The sequence below is a fragment of the Penaeus japonicus genome, unplaced genomic scaffold (genome assembly GCF_977035675.1).
Source record: "Penaeus japonicus unplaced genomic scaffold, GWHDUDI00000001_assembly GWHDUDI00000033, whole genome shotgun sequence".
Taxonomy (NCBI): domain Eukaryota; kingdom Metazoa; phylum Arthropoda; class Malacostraca; order Decapoda; family Penaeidae; genus Penaeus; species Penaeus japonicus.
The window spans coordinates 10,803,934-10,812,515 of NW_028234435.1; the positions used below are offsets into that span (position 1 = coordinate 10,803,934).

General features: G+C 46.5%; 1 protein-coding gene across 3 annotated transcripts in view; it reads right to left on the reverse strand.

The window, feature by feature from the left end:
* The window catches only part of LOC122252248 (asperous), a 26,376-nt gene extending 18,025 nt beyond the window's left edge, over positions 1–8,351 (reverse strand). For 2 of the 3 annotated variants that reach the window (XM_086530396.1, XM_043014608.2), the window contains exon 1: positions 8,215–8,351. The gene's annotated coding sequence lies outside the window, so the exon portion shown is untranslated. The remainder of the gene's footprint in view (positions 1–8,214) is intronic. The other variant, XM_086530397.1, reaches the window with a different exon arrangement.
* Positions 8,352–8,582: the final 231 nt, after the last annotated feature.

Sequence of the window (8,582 nt, forward strand, 5' to 3'; positions counted from 1 at the left end):
TGGTACTGATAATTATATGGATGTGCGATTGTAATAAGAAAAAAACAACAACACAAAAAAAAACATGACGGGGTAATCGCACTAATGTCAATATAAATTATAACGATAATCGATCAGCATTACAATGACAGCGCCTTAAAAAAACAGAGGCAATATAATCACTAATATAAAAGACCCCCCCCTCAAAAAAAAAACCTCTTCGTAGAACCAGACATTATCTTCACGAAAAAAAAAGAGAAAAAAAAAGCCCTCAACAAACTCAGCCAGCCTCCCTCCTTCGCCAGCCCAGCCAGATCCGGCCGATCCCGAGCACCCGCCCGCCCGCCCGCCCGAGTCAGCTCAAACGTAGGCGGTCTAACTACGGAGTGTGGAGGCGGCGAGGTCACTGCACTGGACCCGCTTAGCACTTCCCAGCCTCCCCTAAAGGAGTGCTTCTTCGGCGGGAAGGATATCTGTTATCGGCTCGGTGACTGACCCTTACAGTTAGTTATCCACATGTAACAGTCGCGTCGCCGCTCCTCACAAAAGGTAAAAAATAAATATATATGAGAGATGCATAATGAGCTGAGCCTTATGTGATGGGAAGCAACGGTAAGAAATTCGTTAAACGGTAAAGTAAGTATGTGGCAGGTGATAAGATTGAATTTTGGATAGTTGAGGTCATAACCTGAATGTATGAAATGCAGTTTCTAGTACAGCTATGTGTATAAATGGCTCTATATCAAACGTACTTAAAGATAAAGTATGAATAAAACCGTATTTGCTTAAAACAAAGACAACAAATAAGATCTATATTGGACAGTAACAAGTAGGTGCAAGGATATGCCAATGAGGTGGAAAACTCGTGTATATTAATAAGATGACTATCCATTATCCATTATAAACTCGCGCGGGCATAAGGCTCCCTGCTGTCATGGATAATAAGGCACGAGGCGATTACGGCAGCCTTGAAAACGGGGTACTTTGACCTTAGAAGGATGGGAGGAGGATGACGAGGGGGAGGGGGGAGGATGGGGGGAGGAGGATGGCGAAGGGGATGGGGGGAGGATGGCGAAGGGGATGGGGGGAGGATGGCGAAGGGGATGGGGGGAGGATGGCGAAGGGGGCAGGGGGAGGATGGCGAAGTGGGGAGGGGAGGAGATCGAGGAAGGGACTTTTAAGAGTTCGAGAGAGCTGGACGTCTCGGTGATATCGGTTTGCTTCCTCCAAAACACCTTGGACGAGAACATGTTGGTGAATTTCCTGACTGATTCATGTTGTAATGTTGCATCGTCTACATTTCTTAAACGGAAAAATGGAGACACAAACTCAAGATATCCCTCCCGTCTTCTAGGGAAGAGGGATTAATTCCTCCTTTTCCAAGAAAGGTAAATTCAAGGACTTGAAGGATACGTGTCATAACCTCGGGGGATTTGTGAGGTTAATATGGTGTGTAACTTATTAAATATTCATGATGAAGAATAGTTCTTCACGAAATCACCATAATTCTGTAGAATGAACGAATTACGACGGGTCCGCCAAATTAAACGACATCGGCTTGATATAACACGGGAATCGATCGAGTAATAAAACGGAAAACAAGGTCAGCTTTCTCACCTTATCAGGGGTAAGTGACCTATATTGAGATGATTGCTCTTTTTCTGTCTCGGTGCAACTTTCACTCTCACTTCCTAAGTTGGGTCACGCGAAAATAGCAACTCCCCTATTAGACCCTTTGAAATAACCATCACAGGTAATTTTCTGAGACCTCGATTACGTTGGCACGCCTGGAGCGAAAAGTGCCATGCGTTTTGCAAAAATAAGAATGAAAGGAAGAGGGCGGTGAGCGGTTTCAAGACGCTGGACAGCTGGTCGGACAGGTCTGGAATATGCCAGGTAAGCGGACGTTCGTTAGCTGCTACATTCTCTTCAGCTTTCACGCTCACTCTGAGTTGACCGGTCTAAAAATCTTGACTTAATAGGAGGACAATAATTAGCAATTAAATTCAGTTCGACTGAGGTAAGTTCGCTTCATGAGAAAGGCCGAACTCAAGAAGAGCGCCTACGCGTCACCTTTCGAAGGAAAAGACAGGAGATCACGAGGAGAAGGTGAAAGCTCCTCGGTGGTTGTGGGACAGACTGGAATGTAGTGAATAATCACTTAACATATATGGTAACGTAACAGCGACTCACGCGGCCGTATGTGACTCGTGCAGGCCAATTTCTGTTGGTTCGCTGGTTCACTCTGCCCAGATTCAAAATATTGGTTCTGTCTTAATCCAGAGATATTTGCTCACACTATTCCTAAACCTGTGTCATAAATCCGGACCGGGAGGCTAGAACAGCTGAGTTCAGTGACTTTTACTTTCATCAGCAGCAAAAACAGCGACACGATGGTGTCTCCCGCTCAGCGCCCTCCGCCCTCCGCCCTCCAGTCTTCCTTAGTAGGGCAAAAACTGGGAAGCTAATGAAGTTCTACCTCTCATAAGCACATAATCTAAGACTGATTTCATGCCGTGTTGACAGCCGTGTATCCTAATAAACATACCGAACGCGAATGTTTACAAACAAATAAGAACGACCAACTGTCACTTTCGCGTGTCAAGGACACCGAGGGTGAGAGTCCGGATCTCTCGATGCCACTTTCTCTTGTCGTACCTCTTGGACGGCGAGGATACAAGTGACGTCACACGTGCGTGCTGTCCTGTGCTGGCCTGAAGGTGAACTTGACTGAAGATGTTTTAATGAAACAAGTCGGGCATTGTTGTGTAGCTAAAGTTTGTGTCTGGCTTCAGTTACACTTCAAAATATATCGTTGGTCTATTTCGACTGTGTATTTTTTTTTGGATTATAGGCGACAAATACCGTCTTATGATAAAGCGATGCATATCCAACATCATAAATAAATGCATTGGTCCGATATGATAACTAAGCAATTGAGTGTCACAACGTTTCAAAAGTTTCTCCCATTCAGAGTGTGTTGGGCAAGTGTTTCCTTGACCGCAAAGCAACTTATCCAGCGACTCATTTTCCTGACATGCCACATGCGCCTAGTTTCCTTTCCATAAAGTGGAATTTATTGACTACTTTCCAGTCCCTCCTTCGCATTTCCCGGCATTAGGTTTCCCGAGAGAGAAACGCGTGGAGAGGAAACTTGAACGAGAAATCAATGGAAAAATCTGAAAACGCCCGGTGTGGGCGTTCGTGCAGCTACGTCACGAGAGAGTCGGTGCCAAGCCGTACCACTTTCCCCTGCCAAGGGCGTGGGCGGCTGGCTTGGTGTGGGTGTAGGAAACGATGCACATGGGACAAAAGTGAGAACAATATGAGATGAAAATGATATAAAAAAAGGAGGAAACGAGAGCCTCCAGCAAAGACAAATGCGATCAAGGACAGGTGAGAATATAGACTGGCTCTCCCAGTGATCTCTCCCTTTGTGTCTACATGTGACGACAGGCAGAGATCAAGGTGTCACGGACCTTTTCCTTCTTGGTGAGATCATCGAGAGCTGGACCGAGTCGGGTTATGGAGTGAAAAGTGGACGGAGAGAGAAACGATGTGGAGTGAAAAGTGGACGGAGAGAGAAACGATGTGGAGTGAAAAGCGGACAGAGAGAAAAATAACGAGGAAGCAAAGAATAGGGGCTTCGAAATGCCTTCAGAAAGCCACTTTTGAATCGTCGTCCAGTTAAACCTCTAAGAGAGATCCTTAGATCCTGTGCCATAATGCTCAAGACGCTGGTTTCGCAGGTCAGCCAGCAGAGAAACGACCCACATTTCGAAAGAGGGCCGCGGTGCCCTCGTCTGCATTCTTGTCTTTCCTCTTGCAAATCAGGGTTTAGGGATAACGTGATACCAGGTGACGCGACTCGATCCGTGTTACTGGCTTTTATCTTTAACAAATATGTCCCTAATGCGTGCATTTCTTAAATGACTGTCTCTGTGCGTGTTTAATAGAGTGTATGGTTATCAGGTGCGCTAATCATGCGACAGACAATATATAAAACAAAGCTTCGTTGCGGCGATATACTCTAATCCCTGTTGTCTTATTTATTTATTCATTTTCTTTTACTGAAGGATGTTCGATTTTCGTGACATCTAGCAGACCTTGATTTCCATCCAGCTTATAGGTTTACCGTTTGGAAAGTGCTGGCGTAACCTTTCTGGATTACGCCCACGCTTTTCTGACAGGACCCAGTGACGTCATCAGTGTTGTGGGCGACCACTTCAAGATATTGCTTACCACGCAATACCTGCCCCGCGCCCGCACCGCGCCCGCACCGCGCCCGCACCGCGCCCGCGCCGCGCCCGCAAGGCACACACCAAACTTAGGAGATTTGGTAGCAAGTAATCAGCACGACGTGAAAAAGAGGAGACACGCCCTCCACCAAATCCACGTAGAAAGAAGAAGTGTGAGAAGAAGAAAAGGAAAATGGTAAACTAAACAGAAAAACGAATGAATAGGCAGGCGAAAGATAGATAGATAGACAGATAGATAGATAGAAAGATAGATTAATTGAGAGAGAGAGGGAGAGAGAGAGAGAGAGAAAAAGAGAGAGAGAGAGGGAGAGAGAGAGAAAGAAAGAGAGAAAGAGAGAGAGAGACAGATAGATAGATAGAGAGAGAGATAGAGAGAGAGAGAGAAAGAGAGAGAGAGAAAGAGGGAGAGAGAGAGAGAGGGAAAAACAGACAGAGAGAGAGAAAGAGAGAGAGAGAGAGACACACACACCCAAGGTCACCTAGAAAGCGTGAGTCATTCTCACAAACAAAGCCCCGAAGACGTACCCCGCCAAGGGTATATCTCCTTGGCCTCCTGCCCTTCTACACGGCTGCCCTCGTGCCCTTTGCCCCTGTATCCTTCGCCTCCTCACTTCAACTCCTTTGCCGCGCCGTACCCGTTCGTGCTCTTAGTAAGCACCTCTGCCACAGGACGCCCATCTTTTCCTCTTGTCCTATTCCTCGCTGCCCCCTCCCCCCCACACCCACCCCTCTCCCTCTCCTTGTCCTCCGGCGAGGGTCCCTGCGCCATGGATGCCGTATAAGGTGCAGGACCTTCGACTCCTTCAGCTCTCACTCGAAATGTTTGTTTTTCGCGAGGCGTGAAAGGGGCGAGGCTGAGTGCGCTATATTTCTTGTTGTTTGGTCGTGGTGACGATGGTCTTGTTATGAGGAGGATCATGAGGGTTATAGTTATGAGGATGACAGTGATAATGATTATGATGGTTCTGTTGTTGTTGTTGTTGGTAGTGGTGATGATGGTCATATTATGAGTAGGATGATTATGAGGATGACAGTGATAATGACTATGATGTTTTTTTTTTGCTATTGTTGTTGGTAGTGATGGTGATGATAACTGGTATTGTTAATAAGGCTAACAAGAAGAATACTAACAAGAATCACATCGAAAGTTAATACTTATCACGATGTTCATGATAACAATTTTCATCATATGAATAAACACCACCTGCGTCCCACCTAAGCCGTATTGCAAAGTACATATTGAACCTTGAATAAATTACATGTCATGAATAAACCTCGAATATCTTGTGATGAATTTTCGAGAATCATATTCACAAAGAATCATCTGTGAACTTTTTTTTTGCCTCTCACAAGAGATGTTTTTTTTAGGAGGCTGAGCTGTGAAGGTCAAATCAAACTCAAACTTAGAGCTGGTATTATTCCTCCTTCACTTTGGCAGAGAGGGCGAAGAGGAGGAGGAGGAGGAGGAGGTGGAGGTGGAGGATGAGGAGGAGGAGGAGGAGGATAAGGTGGAGGTGGAGGTGGAGGAGGAGGAGGAGGAGGATAAGGTGGAGGAGGATGAGGATGAGGATGAGGAGAAGGATGAGGAGGATGAAGAGGATGAAGAGGAGGAGGGGGATTAGGATTAAATGAAGAATGGAAAGAAAAAGAAGAAGAAGGAAGAGGAAGACGAAGACGAGAAGGAGGAGAAGGAAGAGGAGGAGGAGAGAGAGGAAGAGAAGAAGAAGAAGGAGGAAGAGGAAGAGGAGAAGGAGGAGTAGGAGGAGGAATAGGAGGAGAAAGAGGAAGAGGGGGAGGAAGAGGAATAGGAAAAAAAAGAGGAGGAGAAAGAGGAGGAGGAGGAAGAGGAAGAGGAGGAGCAGGAGGAAGAGGAAGAGGAGGAGGGGGAGAAAGAGAAGGAGAGAGGGATGTGGAACAGAGTAGGAGGAGGAGGAAGAGGAAGAAGAAGAGGAAAAGGGGATGAGGAAGAAGAATAGGAGGAGGAGAAGGAGATGGAAGAAGAAACGGAGAAAGAGGTGGAGGAGGAAGAGGATGATGATGATAATGATAATGATGATGATGATGATGATGATGAGGAGGAGGAGGAGGAGAGGAAGAGAAGGAAGAGGAGGAAGAAGAGGAGGGGTACAGAGGAGGAGGAGGAACAGGTTGAAGAAGAAGAAGAGGAGGAGGAGGAGCAGGAGGAGGAATAGGAGGAGGAGGAGGAGGAGGAAGAGAAAGAGTAGGAGGAAGATGGAGAAAGGAAGAAGAAATATCAGTAAAACAATAATAGCACAGTACTGTTGCAGTATACAGTAAGTACCTATTGAAGAAGACGAAAACGAAAGAAAATAAATAGAAAGATTGAACGAGTGTTCATTTATAATCCTCTATCATGATATGTTGCCTAACTCAGAACTCCTATTGTCCTCTGCTTGGAAAGTTCCAGACACCGGCCAGAAGTCTCAGCATCAGAGATCTGAGCAAACAGCCAAGGTCTTCGTTGCCACACGATAGAGACTTCAACGAACTGTAGGTGATGAGCCAATGAGGCTTCACCACCTTGTCATGAATACTTTCGATGCTTCATATAATTTTGCCGTCTCATGATACCTTTCCCTTTTAGTCGGCGCCGCTCCTGTATACCTTCACATTTCTTTCAAGCCGATCGCGCGCCCATTTACTTGTTATTCAAGCCTAAAGACAAGTCTGGTGTTACAAAAGCCGATCGGGGTGGCGTGATGGCCCCCGGATCCAGGTGGGTGCGCAGTGGTCGTCCTGAGGTGGGCGGGTGCTCTGCCGCAGGTAAACGGGCAGGGTTTAGGGCCCGTGGGAAGTGGGCGGTGACACTAGCCCGTCAACAGAGCAGCAACTTGATATAAAGTCAATATTCACCGCCTGATACTATTATTTACTTCGATTCGACTTTTCTGGCACAAGTTTCCGCTCACCTTGCGCGTATGGTAGTTAAAAGAAAAAGAAATTCCTTCCCATTAACAGATTACTGAACGAAGTTATCGCAGATGGCTGAGTCTCGGCGCAACCTTGGTGCATCCCACTCACCTGCCGTCCGTGGCAGCCAGTCGCCGAAGGGTTACGCCCTTCCTTCTTGCCATTATGCCAGCTAATTGTTCGTCATAATCTAATTCCTATCCCGAGACAGAATAAGAAACTCAAACCCTTTGATAATCATACGAAAGAAAAGTCGTCTTGAACTTGGACGAATTGTAAATTAACTTTTTGAAAATAATACATAACTTTATAGAAATCGCACGGGATAAGCTAGACAGAATTTCTCAAAAGCGTTGGTTTTCAACTCAGTGAAGACCTACAGGTAAAGCACTTCGCCATCTTGTTCGCATAAATCATGCGACTTTGACTGCGGATCCGACGACCAATCGTTCTGACCGCAGACACACCGCGTAAATTCCAGGTCACAATACCCCGTCCACGAAACAGCACGCAGCAATGGACATTGTCTTTACACAGACGTCTTTGCCTTCGTGCCTTTCCGTATTGGCTGCGTCTGAGGGGCGATGGCCGGAGCAGCAGTCGGACACTTACTGAGTGGACGAGGTGGACCAAACGCTTGCGCGGTGTCAGTGTTTGCTGAGCCCGCGGTGGCAGGTGTATCCCATGGTCATGTTTAGCATTATCTTATCACATCAGTCACTAAAGCTCTGTTTAGCTTTGCTGCTAATTCACCAGACACGTGTCACCATTGATCGTATTTCGATAAAAATATACACATAAACATCGCCAGACAATAGTGACTACGGAAGCCAATAAAAATAAAAATAAAAATAAAGATCTTATACATAATAGACATAACAGACATAACAGAAAAGTAAAAGTAACTTCAGAATAAATTATGTCGCTCGAATAATGCATGATACATGAGGCATACAAGACGGCATACCATCCTAACTACACCCCCCTGAATACCTAATTGCATTACTAGAAATGAGAAATGTTGATGACGCAATGCCTTCCTTACCTGTAGAGTCCCTGTGTTCCCTCCTGAAATTTTACCACCGCTCGCCTCGGCACCACACCAGGTTCTGCCAGTCTGGCGGTGGCTGTCAGCGACGGAGCCTCGTCATAGGCGTGCCCGCGACATGCCCTAAGTGCCAGAGGTCTTCGCCCACCCCCACTTTCCTTCGGCCTTTGAGGCGAGGGGGCAGGGGGCCTGTTTTTGGCATATCCTCCTTGGCGATTTTGTCCCTTCCCTCGTGCGAGGCGAGTGGCTAGGTCATGCTGCGGGAATCTAACCAAGGCAGAGATAACTGAATAGCAGTCTGCAGCATTATCAGACGTATTTTGCATCACCCCTTCAGTCCATCCTCGTTCCGTAAAAGAGCGTTC